This window comes from Lagopus muta, chromosome 1 (assembly GCF_023343835.1).
Source record: "Lagopus muta isolate bLagMut1 chromosome 1, bLagMut1 primary, whole genome shotgun sequence".
In the NCBI taxonomy this organism is placed as follows: Eukaryota; Metazoa; Chordata; class Aves; order Galliformes; family Phasianidae; genus Lagopus; species Lagopus muta.
In genome coordinates this window covers 71,596,128-71,613,607 of record NC_064433.1, presented here as the reverse complement: position 1 = coordinate 71,613,607, position 17,480 = coordinate 71,596,128, and the positions used below count along the sequence as shown (strand labels likewise).

The 17,480-nt window shown below is 40.6% G+C and overlaps 1 long non-coding RNA gene across 1 annotated transcript; it reads left to right on the top strand.

Annotated features, from left to right (window-relative positions):
* The first annotated feature begins 6,663 nt into the window (after nt 1-6,663).
* LOC125686242 (uncharacterized) lies at nt 6,664-16,433 on the top strand. The gene is made up of 3 exons (XR_007373722.1): nt 6,664-6,715; nt 13,633-13,704; nt 16,341-16,433. It is a non-coding gene; the product is annotated as an uncharacterized LOC125686242 (long non-coding RNA).
* Nucleotides 16,434-17,480: the final 1,047 nt, after the last annotated feature.

Sequence of the window (17,480 nt, the reverse complement as noted above, 5' to 3'; positions counted from 1 at the left end):
GTTAGGAAAAAAAAAAAAAAGAAGAAGAAGAAGAAAGAAAAAAAAAACAAAAACTTTTCAGTCTTCTGAGCTATTACCATGGTGGATTGAAATCGGGGTAACAGGATGCAGAGAAAGGAATATTTTAAAGACTGCATAGCACTCATTTAAGCCTCTGGTACCAGAGAGTAGATATAGGAACAATGTCTCTTCCACCCAGCTTTTCTATTATACCTGACAAGAAATCAGATTTGAGAGCTATTGTGAATATTTAGCTATCTCAAGACAGAAGTAGTGTTAGGTGCTCCAGACACATAATAAATCCAGACTACAGTGATTTTGCAAAAGATGTCTGTTACTGAAGCAAGGCAGAAAGTTGGCCATCCTAGGTTAGAATTTATCTAACAAAACTGTGCCATTCCTTCCATCTCTATTTATCGGTGTAGGAAAAAAACTCATTACCTAATTAATCCTAAAGAGTCTGACATAGGTCAGACGAATCCTCTGGAGGTACTTGCTTCTCCCCACTGACTGCAAAAATAGTCTAGATGTTGAGCTCACATGTAAAGGCCGTGAAGTTAGCCCTGTTCCTGCCTGCTGCACTAAGAGATGCACTTTCTTTTTCTTGTTAGCAGAAGGCAGAGGCTTCACAGTGACAGCTGAGTCCTGATGGGAAGGGGTGCATGGGGAATGGTAGTCTTTATCCAGATTGAAATAATTCCAGATATGGTCACAATACTGGATGAATTATTGCTGAGATGAATTAAATAAAGTTGCTCTCCAGTTAGATTATATCCTTTCTGTCTTGTCTTTTGATTGCTCAGGACACTAAGGTTAGCTTTACTCAATTACCAGATGCATTTTGTGCATCAGTATCTCACACTGAGAAGTATACATTCCTTACAAGCTCAAATTTTGTCCTGAATACATGATCCTCACTTACTATGTTCTTCTGTATTGGCTCTAAACTCTACAGCAGTCTGTGAAATATTACGATGGCCTTTTTACTACTGTAGAAGATTGCTGGCAATTTCTAATGTGGAGCTGCAAAACAGGATACAAAAAGCAAAGAGAATTATTTTAAGATGATTTAAAATAAACCAAGTCCTATTTTTAGAGTGTTTACTACTTCTCAAAGGGATTTTCTGTAGTCTGAAACCCAGACCGCTGAGGTTTACCACTGCTTTTACAACATTTTTTTTCAATAATGCTGTTCCTTTTTAAACAGTTTGTTTAGATTCACATGGTTTTTAATGTTCTCCTGTATGTGCAGCCTATAAGGAAGGATTTACGTCCATTGCATAAGTCAGAGACATTGCACTTCCTTGGTCTAACTTTTTGCTCATCAGGGAGACTGGATCTCCCCTTGAGTTCATTTGTCTCAGAGGTGACAGACTAAGGCCTAGGACTGTTTTGGTTTCACCAAAGCCTACTCAGTTTCCTGAGAATAATACGTTTCTAAATATATCTCCTTACATTTGACTTAGGAATGTTTGCTGATGTAAAGCAATGCAAGTTAAACACTTTTTTTTCTGAAGTGGTGGGGGGAGGGCAGTTTCTTTTTAATGGCAATGAGTCTTTAATTATAGAGTAATAGAATCTATAATCATGGAATGACCAATGTTGGAAAAAACCTTCAAGATCATCTAGTCCAACCATCCACCTACCACCAACATTCCTCCGCTAAACTGTGTCCTTTTACAACAACATCTAAATGATTCCTAAACACCTCCAGAGACAGTGACTTAACCAGTTCCCTGGGCAGCCTGTTCCAGTGCCTCACCACTCTTTCAGAGAATAAATTTTTCCTAATATCCAAACTGAACCTCCCCAGACAAAACTCAAGGCCATTACCTCTCACCCAGTCACTGTTATGTTGGAAAAGAAACCAACTCCCTACAACTTCCTTTCTGGTAGCCGTAGGGAGTGATAAAGACACCCCTGAGCCTATTCTCCAGACTAAATAATCTCAGTTCCCTCAGATGCTCCTCAGAAGACTTGTGCTCCAGAGCACTCATCAGCCTCATTGCCCTTCTCTGGACATACTCCAGGGCCTCAATGCCTTTCATGTAATGAAGGGCCCAGAACTGAACATGGTACTCCAGGTGTGGCATTGCTGTTGTTTTCCAACAGTCTGAAGTCAACAGTTGATATTACTGTGCCTTTGAAAATTAGCAAAGATTACTCTTTGCCAGCCATACTGAACAGGTTATCTTACTTTATCACTCCTTGTGGCAATCTCTGCTAACTTTTGTATAGAGAAACCAGTTACGTTTTGTATAAAGATAATGAAAAAAAAAAAAAAAAGACCTTGAAAATTAATTTTTGACTTCTTAGAAATCGGTGTCCCTTCAGCAGGCTTTCTACACAGGATTCTGAATGGAGAATATTTGAACAATAATAATTATGTTTTGTTAACAGCCCACTGTATTTCCACAGCCAACATGAAAATGTATTTGCATCTCAAGAGAAGGTAGGCACAGGACATGTTCCAAACTCTGTGCAGTGGTTAGACCAGGTCAGATAGCAGGATCCATTGGAGATGTTCTGAGTGACTGAAAGAGCTATTAGATAGCAAGACTTCCGGCCACTGCAATCTAAATGTATCTGTACTTACTTGTGCATTCTTCTACTAGGGATCCAAAAAAAGCAATACACTTGTCTTGGGGATACTATGCCTATCATGTATCTTCCTTTCGTGCTGAGAAATACTTGTCAGCTGAAAACCTGAAAAATATGAGTAAAATATACTGGGTTTTTTTCTTCGTTAATGACAGTTTAATGACTGATTATCTGCTGTAGAACAAGAGGCGAGGAGGAGCTCAATAAATTTCAGCATGGAAGCCTCCTGACTCGGCATTTTTTCATGGCTTAGATTTTAACACTGTTACAGACAAGCAGTTACCTATGCTAACTCTGGCCCAAGATTTTGAGATTCAAGAACATCAAAGAGAAGTGCAAAGCACTCCTTAGCCAAAGAAACAAGCTGTGCTCAGCTTGCCAAAAAGTATCATAAGGAGCATGGAGCCCTCTCACTGTGGAGAGCAGCAAGTGTCTCTCTGCCATGATGGGTTGGGGTTGCCTGTAGTGTTCCTCCAGGAAGACCATGAGAGCAGTGAGCAGAAGAACTACTGGTGCCTCAAAGAGAGAATAATGACAGCTTCCTTCAAACAAAGCAGTTTTGCTGTTCCTTCCCAGCAGGAAACACCCAGCCCTGGGCTTCCACCCAAAGTTCCACCTTGTAGGTGCCCTGCCATGCAATAATGTGCCTTGTCCTCAGGAATGGGTGTGCCAGGAAACACCACCAGAGATAGCCAAGACTGTGATCTGACTGCATATGTGCAATCTTTAGCTCTAAGTACCTTCATGAGAGTTAGTGAAGTACTGGATTCCTGTCAGCCCTGCTTTCTAGTGGCCTAGGTGTCTGGCTCACAGGATAACGGGCATGGCAGGGAAGCAAGGTCATGGGCCTGTGCTCTCACCTTTTTTCTAGGGCACTGACCTCCCCCTGTGAAGCTGAGGAGCATTAGATGCCTCTGGGTGAGGGAATGATGAAGATGAATCTGAGACTTTCCCTGTGCTCTAGAAACTCCTGTAAGTGGGAGATCCTGGAAAGAAATTCGACACTAGAATTATGTATGGGGAGTTGTGAGGTTGGGAAGTCACAAATGGATGAACCTGGTTGTGTGTGGACAGAGCTGGAGGTACTCAAAGCGAACTGAACCTTGACAGTTTGTGCAACTCAGAGCAGCTCAAGTTCACATATGTTTTAGGCTTAGTGCTCCCTATACCCATAAGTCACAAATTTTTCTGGAGCCATTTTTATGACTTCCCAGATGCTCAGCTGCACAGTCACTACTCCTTTCAAGTGAGTATCTGATCTCCCAGATAAATGGTCTATACAAGTAATTGTTATGTGAGAGGGCAGAGGACTAATAATGCTTTAACTCCTTTTACTCTCACACTTTCCTGCTATTCTTAGGCCCAATGAGGGAGCACATGGAGAATTTGCAAGAAGTTGGTGGCAAAATGCATGGCATCATCCTGCAAGCTCTTTTGTAGGACATGTAATACTGGAAATAAAAATAGAATAATAGCTTTGTGAGGTAAGCTTTTCACTGACACAAAGATTCACTGAAAAGTCTCTGTAAAAAAATAAAGATATTTGAGAAAGTGTCCAAGTTGTAGAAATCCTAAACAATGTTTTTTGTTGTTGTTGTTGTAAAATACTTAAGTGAGCCTTGAATCATATATAGTACCATGACAGTGCATGTCATTTGTTGACACAAGAGAAAAATTGAAACACATTCAGATGGGAACTATTTTAGGCAATTATTTATATACCCTTTGCTTGGCTCAAGCTGTGTGTTTGGATAGCTACAAACTGCCTCGTTCTCCAGTCAAGTAGCCATGGGTTTGGCAGTGACCTTCCTCCCACAGGAAGATAAGGGAGTTTGTACCATGTCAATGACCAGAGGCAGCCACAAAACATTAGACAGGCTCCTGACTGTCGAGAAGTTGAAACTGCTTAAAAACAACAGGGTCAGTCTGCTCTCAAACACACTGATATTATCTCATTACTGGTGGCATTTACAGCACAGCACAAGGAGCAAAGAAGGGAATTGTTAAAAAGAAAAAGAAAAAGAAAACCAACAAATAATTACAGTATATGGAATCATTAGTCAGGGGAATGTTATTCACATGTGGGCTTTTTCATTGTTAAAGTAGTATTTCCCATGGATCACATACAATCAGCAGATTATCAATTCCCTATCTTACCTCTGAATAACATTCTCCTTCCAGATAGCAGAGAAGGAAGGCATTTTACCTGAAGCTTAGTCCTGGTTAGTAAAACTTAATCATCTTTTCATTTTTACTTTTTTGTTGACAAGACAAGAAGTGCAATATTATTTGTAAGGATTCTATTCTATGTAATTCTCTCATCTGGGAATGAGAGAATACCGTGGCACTCTTCTATCCTATCTCCATATGTTGTAATGTCACAGATTCAGCTGTAACTTTACTGTGGCATTGTGTTATAAATATTCAAGGGAATATTTATAGTATTTATAGTATTCATATTTATACATATTTATAGTATACATATTTATATCCAGGAATTTGCAAATATTGAACAATAAACTCTTGAGATTAGAAGTAGGGCACCCAGCAGGAGAGGAACACAGCTGGCACTCTTAGCCACAGACCTAGTCTGTTAATAACAAGCAAGCTATGCCCAGGAGCAGAGAGAGTGATGAGAGATGTGAGAAGTGCTAAGGAAGTTTTCTTCAGTAGCATGCTGATATGAACAGATATACTTCCACCAGCCTGTAAACATGGGCACAAACATACAGGGAGACCTCATTGTGGCCTTCCAGTACTTGAAGGGAGTATTTAAACAGGAGAGGGAGGGACTTTTTATTATGGGTTGACAGCGATAGGACAAGGGGAAGTGGTTTTAAACTATAGACAGGGGAGTTTTTAGGTTAGATATTATGAGGAAGTTTTTTACACAAAGGGTGGTGACACACTGGAACAGGTTGCCCAAGGAGGTTGTGGATGCCCCATCCCTGGAGGCATTCAAGGCCAGGCTGGATGTGGCTCTGGACAGCCTGGTCAAGTGGTTGGTGATCCTGCACATAGCAGGGGGGTTGAAACTAGATGATTTTTGAGGTCCTTCTCAACACAGGCCATTCTATGATTCTATGATAAGAATGTTTGAGATGTTTCAATAAGTGCCTCAAAATAGAGCTGCTTGACACCATGCCTACTAAGCACTTCAGGATGGTCTATAAATTCTATTAACTCAAACCCTGAAGGTGAGCTCAGCCCTGCAATCTATTTACATGTCCTGCTCTCACATGCTTTTGGGGGCATTTGACACAGGAAGGATTGTGGGGTCAGAATTTGTCTTTCCTGCTTAAAGTGCATACTGGGGTAACTTCCTCAGAAATTACCTCCTGATTTCATCCCTGGTAAGCACTCTCTACAGACTCAGCACTCTCAGATGTGATAGGCAAAGGATGAAGTTACGTAGGTAATCAGCTATGAAAATCATCACAGTATGATAGATTAGCCATTGCTTATGTGAAGTGTGAGAAAGAGGCAAAGGAGTTTTTCAAGGAGTGACATAGAGAAAATCGGAGACTGGGAGACGTTAACTAAGAAAAGTTATAAAGAGAAACTAGGTTGGGGTAGAAAACTTCTCTTTGTCTACTCACATTACAGCCACGTAATAGGGAATTTTCTTTTAACAAATAAGTGATTTAAATGAAGATTCAGTTTTTAAAAACAGGCTAAACTCAGTAAGCTTACAGAACAAAATAATACTTAATCATAGTTTCTTAAGACATTCAGCATAAAAATCTTTGTATTCACTCTGTGACAGTTTTCTGTCCAAGCTGTGCTGGTGTATTGTACTTTCTCTGGCAGACCAAATTACACTTTCTCTAGCTAATTCACAGGCACAGTTCTGGCTCACATACATATGAGCCCTCATATAGATGGACACTTGTATGGGAACTGCTGAATTATGGCCTGAACCTCTGACTGACCACCTGAGGTGAGCAATGAGCCAGCCCTGGGAGCACAGGTGAAGGCAATTCACCTGTGCTACCAGAAGGGGTGAGCCTTGCTCCACCTCTCCTAGGCCCATTTAAGAGCTGACTACCACTGGGGAAGGATCTCTTTTGGAGTTTGTTCTTCTTGGAGCGTTCTTAGTGAGCCTGGGACAAGGGTAAGCTTTCAGTCTATTCTTCTTTAGTGTGATAACCTGCTTAGCCTAGCTTTCTTGTGTATTTCTTAATTGTAACATTTGTATGTTCATTGATTATAAGCACTAAAATTACAATTTCCAGAAATATAAGGGGAAAACTCTGCCCTTAAATTCATGATTACTTACCAATGCAGTTCTCAGGAAAAAAAAAAATCCTGGGGAGTAACCTGCAGTGAACCAAGAATATGTTGGAAATACAAATGCACACAGATATGAAAATATTTAGGGTCTTGCTCAGTGTTATGAATATCCTTAAACTGATTCTAACAGGATTCTTGCACCTGTTACAGTGAGATTTGATTCCACAAAGCTTTTTTTTTCCCCGAATTAACAATTTGATGTTTTCTAGATGTGCTTTTCATTAAATACTTAACAGTAATTTTATGCTGCATCTGATTATGTGATCTACTGCGGACTGTAATATTAAAATAAACTTCCAAGTAGCAGGATCTCTAGTGTATTTGTTGCCAGATATATGACTGTGACTCCCATTTACGAGAAAGGTTGTAAGGAGAATCCGGGGAACTACCGGCCTGTTAGCCCGACCTCGGTGCCAGGGAAGGTTATGGAGCAGATCATCTTGAGGGAGATCATGCAGCATGTGGGGGGTGACCGGGGGATCAGGCCTAGCCAGCATGGGTTCATGAAGGGCAGGTCCTGTTTGACCAACCTGATCTCCTTCTATGATCTAGTGACCCATCTGGTGGATGAAGGAAAGGCTGTTGATGTGGTCTACCTAGACTTCAGCAAAGCCTTTGACATTGTCTCCCACAGCATTCTCCTGCAGAAGCTGGCAGCCAGAGGCTTGGATGGGTACACTCTTGGCTGGGTAAGGAGCTGGCTGGAGGGCCAGGCACAGAGAGTGGTGGTGAATGGAGTTAAATCCAGCTGGCGACCGGTCGTGAGTGGTGTTCCCCAGGGGTCGGTGCTGGGGCCTGTCCTCTTCATTATCTTTATTGATGACCTTAATGAGGGCATCGAGTGCACCCTCAGTAAATTCGCAGATGACACCAAATTGGCTGGAAGTGTGGATCTGCCTGGGGGTAGCGAGGCCCTACAAAGGGATCTGGACAGGCTGGAGAGCTGGGCTGGAGCCAATGGGATGAGGTTCAACAAGGCCAAATGCCGGGTCCTGCACTTCGGCTACAACAACCCCAGGCGACGCTACAGGCTTGGGGCGGTGTGGCTGGAGGACTGCGTAGAGGAAATGGACCTGGGGGTATTGATTGATGCTCGGCTGAATATGAGCCGACAGTGTGCCCAGGTGGCCAAGAAGGCCAATGGCATCCTGGCTTGTATCAGAAACAGTGTTGCAAGCAGGAGCAGAGAGGTGATTGTTCCCCTATATTCAGCACTCGTGAGGCCGTACCTCGAGTACTGTGTTCAGTTTTGGGCCCCTCACTGCAAGAAAGATATTGAGGCCCTGGAACGTGTTCAAAGGAGGGCAACAAAGCTGGTGAGGGGTCTGGAACACAGGCCATATGAGGAGAGGCTGAAGGAGCTGGGAGTGCTCAGCCTGGAGAAGAGGAGGCTCAGGGGAGACCTCATTGCTCTCTATAACTTCCTGAAGGGAGGTTGTAGTGCGCTGGGGGTCGGCCTCTTCTCTCGTGTCATTAGTGATAGGAGCAGAGGGCACGGCTTCAAGCTATGGCAGGGGAGATTCAGGCTGGACATTAGGAAGCATTACTTTTCAGAAAGGGTGGTCAGGCACTGGAATGGGCTGCCCAGGGAGGTGGTGGAGTCACCGACCCTGGGGGTGTTCAAGGAAAGGCTGGATGTTGTGTTGAGGGACATGGTTTAGTGGGAGCTATTGGGAATAGGTGAACGGTTGGACTGGATGATCTTTTAGGTCTTTTCCAACCTTGGTGATTCTATGATATAGGCACACTGCTTTATGGCACTAGTTTCAGGGAAACTGTTTCTAATTCAACAGAACTAGTGCAAATAAAGATGAAAGCAAATAAATGCTTATAGTGAAAAGAATAGGCTAAGAGCTACACTAAATAACACAAGGCACCTCAGTACTGACTGAAGTTTTGCAGTACTTTTTAACTAAGGAGTGAACTTGTTCATGCTCTTGTGCCCCAGAAAACTTTTCAAATTATATCTACTTTCTGGTTGTAGGGGCAATATGATAAGAGGAACTAGTAGAGGAAGCAGCCTGTAATGTTTTTAAAAAGATATTATCAACTTTGTCTCAGAGATGCTATTGGTAAATATGAGTTGCTTATATTTTCTGTTTCTTAAAACAGATATTTGAGTAGATGTATGGTTAAGATCTTTATCTTTTGCACAAGAATAGAAATTAAATGTACAGAAATTAAATGTACAGAAATTTGAGTATGAACTGAGAAAATAATTTCTTTAATGCTTTTACAAGCTATATGCTTAAGAAGCACATTGCCATTCTGTTCTCTGTACAAATTATTTTCTTTTATTTACTTATTTTCTCCTCTGCCCAGAACATCTTTACACTAGGCAGCTATTCTTGAATTGAAAAGTGAGGCAAATGCAGGGATTATTTCTTAAACTAGTACTTGAGAAAATTCCAGGGATGTAATCGGGCACATATCAGGTTTTGATAATTAGAGATGTCTGCAGTTACTTTGCAGAAAGTCTGCACATTTATTGTTCTTATTTATTGTATTGAATATGTGCTGATATGTCACCTTAAAAATCTTTTTCTATATGAAGGCATACAAAAGGGTGCGAGGGATGTTTTGTTTTTCTTTTGTGCTGTTTTTCATTGTTCTTGACTTCTCATTCCTTTTTGTAATTTAGTTCTATTTATTATCATAAATTTCTCTTACTGATAAATTTATTCACTGTACCTTAGTTTTCCCTTATAGTCATTCTTAATGAAAGAACTGACTGCAGGTATCAGTGTAACTTACTACATTTCTCAGTGTATTGAGTTGACTTTCAATGAACCTGTAAAGACGATTAAAACACTGTGTAGGTAAGCTAAGAGCAATTTGATTGTTCTTCAAAATACTGCAAAATTCTTAGTCTCTCAGGCAAAATTGCTGTAATTTTAATTCTACTCAGACAGGGAAAAATACAAAGCATTTAGTGGAACAAGTGGACAATTTATTTAACTCAGTAAGGTTAGGAGTCTGGGCTGCATCATACTTAAGGAGCTCTACTCAGGACAGCTCCAAGAACAGAGATGAAAGTAGTATTAAGCAATCCTTACCAATCCTTCCCTCAGCACTTAGGCAATTATCAGCACCGACGTTTTTTGCACTGAATAACGGTGTGGGTGTAACTTTTGCATAACTAATGTCTACTAAGTTAAAAAGTACAGAGGCAATTGTGTGACGTAAGGTCTATCGTGGGATTTTTCCCAAAACCCTCTGAAGATTGCATCTTGCAGCGTGAGTTTGTGAAAGGCAGATCCTGCTTAAACCAACCTGATCTGTGGATGGCTGATCCACCTGGTGGATGAGGGAAAGGCTTTTGATCTTTTATAGCACAACAATGAATTTCTCTGATCTTTCTGTGTTTGTGCAGTATCTCTGCATAAACAGTGATGTATTTGTATTGATTTAAATCACAATTCTCTTTCAAAACTGTTTGACATGTGAGTTGATGCCAAATAGGTTATGTTTTGTTTTCATTAGTTGAATCACATGGCACAATTTTCATTCCTTAGCTGAGTGAGAATAGGAGCATCCACAGAACAAATTGTCTTGATTGAGATCACATGGCATGTGCGGGACCAATGAGGGATTAGGCCCATCCAGTGTGAGTTCATGAAAGGCAGGTCCTGCTGAACCAACTTGATCTATGACTGGGTGATCCGCCTGGTGGATGAGGGAAAGGCTATTGATGTAGTCTCCATAGATTTCAGCAAAGCCTTTGATACGATCTCCCACAGTATTCTCCTGCAGAAGCTGGCAGCCCGTGGCTTGGACAGGTACATTCTTTGCTGGGTAAAGAACTGGCAGGAGGGCTGGGTCCAGAGAGCAGTGGTGAATGGAGCTAAATTCAGCTGGTGATCAGTCATGAGTTGTGTTCCTCAGGGATTGGTATTGGGACCTGTCCTGTTTAATACCTTTATTGATGATGTGGATGAGGGGCTTGAGTGCATCCTCTGTAAGCTTGCAGATGATTTTGAGTTGGGAGGAAGTGTTGAACTGCTCGGAGGTAGGTAGGCCCTTCATAAGGACCTGGTCAGACTGGATTGCTGGGCTGAGGCTGATGGGATGAAGTTCAACAATATCAAGTTCTGGGTCCTGAACATTGGCCACAACGACCCTAGGCAACATGAAAGGCTTGGGGCAGTATGGTTGGAAGACTGTGGAAGAAATGGCCCTGGGGATGTTGGTCATTGTATGCCTGAACAGTCAGTGCTTGGTCAGCAGTGTGCCCAGGTGGCCAAGAAAGGCACTGGCATCCTGGCTTGTATCAGAGATAGTGTTGCCAGCAGGAGTAGGGAGGTGATCTTCTCCCTGCCTGCTCTGGTGAGGCTGCAGCTCGAGTACTGTGTTCAGTTTTGGGCCCCTTACCACATAGAGGGCACCGAGGCCCTGGGGAGTGTCCAGAGAAGGGCAACAAGGCTTGGGAGTGGACTGAAACACAAATCTTATGAGAAACATCTGAGTGAGTTGGGATTGTTTAGTCTGGAGAAGAGGAGACTCAGGAGATACCTTATTGCTCTCTATAACTTCCTGAAAGGAGGTTGTGGTGAGGTGGGGGGGTCAGCGTCTTCTCCTGCAAAAGTAGAGATAGGACTAGAGGGAATGGCCTCAAGTTTCATCAGGGGAGGTTCAGTTTGGATATTAGGAAAAACTTATTCTTTGATAGAGTGGTGCAGCACTGGAACAGGCTGCCCACAGAGCTGATTGAGTCATCATCCCTGGAGGTGTTCAAGAATCATTTAAATGTTGTTCTAAATGATATGGTTTAGTGGGACATGGTTGTGGTAGGCGAGTGATTGGACTAGATGATCTTGGAGGTCTTTTCCAACAATGGTGATAGGTCTGTGATAACAGATAAATGTTTTATGTATCTATTCAGGAATATCAATTGGGCTCATTTATTTTGATGATAAGTTGATGCCGAAAATTCTCTCAAATCCTTGACTGGAGGTCCTAATTCAAAATATTGTGAAGCACATTGCAAAATCTGACAAAAAGGTGGATACAGCAACTTTTGCAAGCCTTGCATAAAGCTGGTATTTGGTGAGAAGAGATGACTATATCATGACTACAGAGACCTCAGCTTCTGAGACTTAAACAGAGCATTCTCGCTGGCTGCTACTGATATTACAATTTATGGGTAACACTTGCAAAATATTCAGAGCCATGACCCTGTATTTTTATTACTTCTTTCCTCTTTAAGCACTATATTTCTGCAGCTGAATTAGTCACAGGGCCTTGTGCATAATGCTTACTATCTTGCCTGCAGCATACAGTATATTCATTCAGCAGAAACTTTTGACTTCAATAACTGCAACTGAAATCTCTAGGTAACATGCTTGGTGAATGCACTATCAGTCAAGGGCAGCTGGCATGAGAGAAGATTTCAAAAAGCATACACTCGCTTATATAATTCCATAATGCAGAGGCACCCTTCTTAAACAATACTCATGATGGATGGATGAGGGAACTAATCTCCCATTCGAAGTACAGAGACTCCTGCCATACTGCCTGTGAAGACTGACATGAATATCATTTATCAAGGACAGAGCTCTACCTATACTGGACTCCAGCTTTAACTGAGGGCACAAGCTGGTGATGAAGCTCAGCCATAGCATAAGCTCTGTGGTATAGTGAAGCTAGGAGGCCAATGAGCTGACACTGGATGTCCTCAGTCCTGCTGAGGCCTATCAAAAAGACAGATAAGGTTTATGGATGTTTTCTATTCAGGTTATCCTTAATTTGTTGAAAAATGCTTCCCTCTGGTGATAGTTAGGGCTAGATTAGGACACCTGGAACTCTTGGAGGCATTGCAGGTATAGGTCTAGAAGATCCCTTTCAAGGTACTCTGCAGTTATAGGCAAAAATCTGCAAGGTACTTCCTTTTATTTTTGTTTATTTTTCTCAATTACATCTTAGAATGCAGATCCTGTAGTTTAAGACTAATGATTTTTACAGTCACAAATATCCATATGCAATCTCTAGTATTAATAATTACTCCCCTGGTTTGGGAATGCTCACTTTTTAAGTGGTTTAAAAGTTTTTCTGCTTCCTCCCTCCCTCTGCCTTGATGATAATCAAAAAACGAAGCTTTCTTCATATGAATTATCAGTTTAGTCAAATTTTAACAAACATCAGGTCATTGCAACTAAGCAAATACTTTCTGTACTGTAAGCAGGACATACTGTTAACTCCCAGCCTGAAATTCAGTCCTTTTTCATGGAAAACCAAATCTATTTCTTTTTAATTTGTTAAATTTTCCAAATTGGAATCATTACTGTAATTGCAAATGAATTATTAAAATAACAGCACACACAACAGTTATTACAGATGAACACATTGGAACTTCCACTCTAGTATTCAGTACTTCAGAAAACTATACATCATGAAACTGGCCACTGTGGGCCAAACATATGTTCCACATAACGCACTACCTTGTCTGTTGCCTTGATTAATAGGAGAAAGTGTAAAAGAAGATAAAAAATAATCTTTTTCCCCTATTGTAAACTTCCAACTTCTAATAGGGGTTCTCAGGCCCAGAATGTTGTACTGTAGCAACAGAAATGTAATGCTTCCCGTAAATCAAAATTAAATTGCCATTTGTTGACATAAAGTCACTCAATCTGATTTTATCATGGCACCCAGTTTTTAAAATTTTGTTTCTTTAAAGGCAAACTGTACATCTTTATGTCTCTCCAAAGAACTAAATTGGAAATACTTCTATTTGAATTACAGCACCCAGGAAAAAGGAGGAGTTTTACAGCTTGGGAAGAATCTTTCACCAAAAACATGACTTTGCCTATTCAGGTGAGAGAATGAGCAAACTTGTTTCTCTGCTATGCAAACTACTTGAGTGTTACAATTTTTTCTCTTAACTTTCTTCTTTTAATTTCTTTCCTATGTTTTTCTACATTTTGGTTTGGTTTTTGTGAGTATCTAAGTTGTTTCACATTCATTATTCTCTCATTTTGATCTTTGTATTTTTTTTTTTTTTTTTTTTACGCCTACTGCCTCTTTTTCCAGCCAGTTCTTATGAGAATGGAAATGGAAACTTCAAACCTGTAGATAAACATCTGATTAGAAAACATTCATTGATCCTCTTCCCTTATCAACTCCTCTTTCACTGCTCTGTAAACAAACATGTCTATTTAGACCATCTGTTTGGCTGTCAATCCATGAAAAGTTAATGCAAGTTCTTGCAATTTTTTTTATGAAAACAGTTCTGTAAAAATATCATATGGTTCACCGAGGCCTGCTCTTGTAACTCCAATAAATAAAATCACTTATCATTTTAATGTCATATATGTAGCTGATGTTGTAATCACAAGAAAAAAAAAAAAACACCTTTTAAAAAAAGAAAGCAATCTATCTCCTTTTAAACCCCTGACTTGTCACTCTTGACTTCAGTTATTTGTTCAATATTTCAACAGCACCAAATAAATGTGTCAGAAACGCTTACCATTTCTGAGTCACCCTTACTATCCTAGATAACAGACTCTTCAAGTTGGAGGCTTTCTCAAAGAGATCAGCATGATTCATTCCCTTTGTTTCTGCCACTGTTGTCTTCAATGTATCTCATGAGATCCACCTATTATCAAAGCTGCCTAATTCTGGCTAATCTTTCTTGATATTTTGTTTCCCCACTTCCTACTTCAGACTGTTTCAACCATTTTCTGTTTTGTATTTTTCCTAGTTCTGAAATGTTAGCATTACAAATAATACACAACACTGTCTATCATATTCAGTGTATACCTGATGGCAGAGTAGATTTCTCCATTACCTGTATTCTGTGTATACACACCTATCAACAAAGCTCAAATGTTGCTGAGAAGCATTTCTTTCCTTCACCTCCTATGTAATACGTGACAATATGCTCTATTAACTTTCCTTTCATAGCTTATTTACTCAAATACATTTTAGACAACCAGAATTTTTCCTGATTATTTGTGATTTATGGCAAAACAGAATAATAAGCTTCAAGAAGCATGCAGAAAAAAAATGAAAGAAAGGATACTCATATTATTCTGGACATACTCAGAGCCCCTCATCCGCATCACCAATAAAGATATCAAACAGGACAGGCCCCAGTACCAATCTCTGAGGAACACAACTCATGACCAATCGCCAGCTGGATTTAGCTCCATTTGCCACTGCTTTCTGTGTCCAGCTCTTTGCCCAGCAAAGAATGTACCTGTTCAAACCGTGAGTTGCCAGCTTCTGCAGGAGAACACTCCTGCATCCAAATTCTAAAGTTCCTGGGAAGGCAAGACAGTTGAATTTCAGACCAGGCACTGGAGGTCAGCTTCATGTACAAAAAAATGACAGAGCACATCTTCTCTAACTTGATTAATAGCCTTTTCATCTGGGTCAGCTAGATCCAATGAACACCAGTTTCCAAGGGCTAAGTATCTTAAAATAGACTTGAGACTCCCACTCTAAACCTATGTGAGCTTGTAAGACAAACACTTTGTTTTAGGGAAGAGCAAGTTTTATATAGATTGTGAGCTTTTTGGTTGTGTTCTAGGCCAGTCCCTGGCACTGGGTAGTCCTGTTTTGAGAGGGGACTTTGCTTTTAAGGCACGCAGGTGGCTGCTTTTCCTGTGGTGATTTGAATGAAAGTAGCCAGCAGGTCCCATGGCTACAAGGCATAGACACTTCATGTGCCCTTGAATAACCAGAAGGCAAAAATGGGAGGAAAAGGGGGTGAGGTGGATGGGGAGTGCTGAGGAAAGAGTGGGCTTTCTGAGCAGAAGCAATTCATCCCAAATCCCTTCATAGATGCAAAAGAAACAGCCCTGCTCCCACTCTGTCCCGTAATAATTCAGTGTCTGTGTTTCTTGGCAGTTAGGAGTCTTTCTTTTTGTTTTTTAACTTCAGGGAAAAAAAAAAAAAGAAAGGAAAGAAAAGTTAAGTAGTATTTTAGCAGAATCCTATTGAAAACATGTATGTATATCTTCTTTTTCTTTACTTCTCCCCTCCTCCTAATAAATCCCTGAGGTTGACATTGTAATAAACAGCAGGAAAGGCCCAATTTTCTGCACCTGTGGCCTTGTTTGTCTATATATTTCTATAGGTGAATGGGCACTAGAGACGCAGATAGGAAGTGAATTCAATGGATTGGTTTAAAAAACTCAGCATGCTAACCAGCAGGCACTCAGGTGAAATAGCTTTAAAACCCTGTTAAAATAGACCCGGAGTGAAACAGGGTGTGCAGCTACAGTGCATGCAGTTAAGGGGCTTTTTTGAATGTAAGAACATGGTATTGTTAAAAATAGTCCCTAGTCAAGTAGCTTGTTATTCAGGACACAAACTCTTGCACCCAAAATCTCTTAAATGGAATGGAAGAATTATTTTTTTGATCTCTTTTTTCATCCCATGAAAGTTTAGTGCTGACAAAGTACTAGACTAGCAGCCCCAGATAATAAGAACTTTTTTGTTTCCAGAAATAACACTGACAGAGGCAGCAACACTGTGAGCTTCCCAATGTGCTCTTCTCTCTGGGCAGTCTGGACAGGAGGTGTCCAAGCACCCACCCTCAGCGGTGAAGCATCATCATGTGTATTGTATTAGTGCCAGTGGTGATGGAGATAGCTGTAGAGTAGGAAATGTCAATAGGACTGAACCTGTACCCACTACCTTGATGGCCTGTGGCAAGGGAGAGTCATCTTCTCTTAAGCAGCTTTCACCATAGTCCAAAGCCATAATTAGTAGTACGAAGAAAGTTTCGATGCTAAGTCCAGAGTCAGAGTGCATGATGAAAGTTTCCAAGTTGGCCATCTAAAAAGTGGTCTACTTACAGAACAAAGTAAACATTGGTTGTTAACAACAAAGACTCAACCCAAAATGATATCAGGATACCACAGAAAAGATGAGAGCACATACAGACATTTCTCTTTCGTTCTATGTCTGCTTTACTGCAAAGTCACTGGAGTATGGAAACCTAGATCATCCTAGCTGAGTGTCAGCCCTGCTAACCGCTACTTGATCTGAGTCATCTCTATTTCTGAGGACAGATGGAAAGCCACAAAAACATTTTTTAGTCTAATGTGGGTCCAAGTTCTCTGAATGTGTAGAACACATTTTTTTCCAACCAAGATAGTGATTTATGTAAGATCTTTATATGCTAAGAGATGCACAAATTCTCTCCCATTTAGACTGACTTATTTATGCAGTGCTTTTAAAATTTCTAATGCAAGTAGTTTGCAAAGCTAAATGCTCCAAGAATTAATTTTCTACTGATATTTCATTTTCCAGATGGTGGATTTTTTGTGAAAAGATCAGATAGACATCAGGTTGCTATGGCTCCCTGAAGATTTTTAAAAAAAGGTTAAAAAAAAGTTTAAAAAGGTAAGCATGAGTGCAGAGGCCAAGCTGTTTGCTTTTATTTGAATTTACAGCTGGGTTATTTCTGGTTCTGTTGTTTATTCAAGACTCTAGTGAAAAGTTGCAGTCTCCACCCATCTGAATACTTGCTCACTTGCACAGTATTTCAAAGGAGCAAACCCAGCCCTTGAAGTAGTTGTGTTGTTAAATTTATTTACAGTATGAAAAAGGGAAGACTGAAATAGAAAAAGCTCTCACCA